A 2,206-nucleotide genomic window follows, 5' to 3' on the forward strand; every position below is an offset into this window, starting at 1 on the left:
TAGTTTGTGTACTGTTTTTATTATGAAAGGATATTGGAGTTTATTTAATGCCTTTTTATGTATGTATCAATTGATACAATAATGTGTTTTTATTTTCTTATATTAATGTAACATATATTACATTAATTGATTTTCATATGTTGATCAACCTTGAATTTTGTATGTAACCCCCAATTCATGATGATGTAACTATTTTAATATTATACTGGCTTAGTTTGCTAGTATTTCTTTGAGGATTTTTGGATCAATATTCATCAAGACTTTGGAGGTGATTGATATGTTTGTGATATACATTCTGGTAGGTAAACATACCAGTAAAATATGCACATACCATATGACCCAGCACTTTCACTGCTTTATATTATCATGGAGATATATGCACACATGTGCACAGGAAAACGTAGCTAGATGCTTTATATGGCATTGCTTGTAAGAACCAAAATATTAGAAATAGCTTAAGTCATCAAAAAGAAAAGGACAAATAAACTGTGGTCTATCTATGCTAAGAAAACTACACAGTAATAGAAAAGAATGAGATTCTTATATTGAAGCATCTCCAGAATATTGTTAAGTAAAAACAGTAGGACAGTAGATGTAATATTATAATATTTCATTAAAATGAAAAATAGGGGACGCCTGGTTGGCTCAGTCGGTTAAGCCTCTGACTCTTGGTTTAGGCTCAGGCCATGATCTCAGGATTTGTGGAACTGGCCCCGCAGTTGGGCTCTGTGCTAACAACACAGAGCCTGCTTGGGATTCTCTCTCTCCTCTCTCTGCCCATTCCCCACTCGAATGCACGTGCTCTCTTTCTTTGTCTCAAAGTAAATAAATAAACTTTAAAAATGCAAAACAGAAATATATAAATTTCTAGACGGATATCCATCAAACTGATCAGTGTTTGGGATAAGGATTGAAACTGGAAGTGTGGGTAAAGCAGTATATTAAGATGAACTAAGCTATCTTAGTGGTTTTAAAAAGGTTTATTACTCATTCAGGTCATAGTTTAACAAGAGTTATTGGCTCTCCTGTATGGCTCGCTTCATTGATTATTCAGGTATCCAGCCTGCATTAATCTCACAGTCATGTCTTTCAGATGGCACACATGATTTCCAAGGTTACTGAAAGACGATGGAGAGATCAGCTTGCATTGTTTAAAAGCCTTAGTGTCTTATATTATGTCTGATGGGCCCAACATATGTGCAGGGGAGGCTGGAAAATGTAAATGATCACGTATGTTTTTTACTTTCCAGAATCCATGCTATAAAAATATAAGCACCGATGATTTGAATATGTGTGCAAACATTTTCGTTGCAGACAGAATTGTTTTTAGTGGGAAAAGCATAGAAATAACTTAAATGTTGAGTAATAGGGGAATGATTTTAGTAATGTAAGCTACATTCATGCTGTAGAAAATAGCATCTGTATTTGTATTTACAGATGTCTGAAAACCCCTATAAGACTTCCATCCTGAGAGACACAAGATAAGTAACCTAAGTCATATAAAAAAACAAACAACAACAGTAAAGGTAACTTCATAGGTAAACAAAAAAGCAAACAGTTTTTCTTCATATTTGGTTTATAACTTCTCTTTTTTCCCTACATGACTTAAAAGACAAATGCATAAAACAATAATTATAAAGCTATGTTAATATGCACATTCACTATATATCTTGTTTCAGCTGAGTTGTGCAAAATGAGTCTCCCTATAATGGCTTATAGTTCCTAATTAAGGGTTCCTGAAAGGGGGAACCTGGGTAGCTCAGTTGGTTAGGCATCCGACTTCGGCTCAGGTCAAGATCTCATGGTTCGTGGGTTTGAGCTCCGCATCAGGGTCTGTGCTGACAGCTAGCTCAGAGCCTGGAGCCTGCTTCAGGTTCTGTGTCTCTCTCTCTCTCTCTGACCCTCCACTGCTCACGCTGTCTCTCTCTCTCTCAGAAATAAATTTAAAAAAAAAAAAAGGATTCCTGAAAGTGATAATGAAGTATTATGTATTTAATTAAAATGAAAAACAAAAATACATTAATTTCTAGATGGATATCCATCAAACTAGTTAAGTGTTTAATTATAAGGAGGAGATTTAAATTGGAGGTATGTTTAAAGCAGTATATTAAAATGAACTAGGTAATTCATTATTTGTGACAATAATAACATAAAGATACATAATGTCTTTACTTAACAATATTCCTGAAGATGCTTCCATATAAGA

The sequence above is a fragment of the Crocuta crocuta genome, unplaced genomic scaffold, assembly GCF_008692635.1.
Source record: "Crocuta crocuta isolate KB4526 unplaced genomic scaffold, BGI_CrCroc_1.0 scaffold2175, whole genome shotgun sequence".
Taxonomy (NCBI): Eukaryota; Metazoa; Chordata; class Mammalia; order Carnivora; family Hyaenidae; genus Crocuta; species Crocuta crocuta.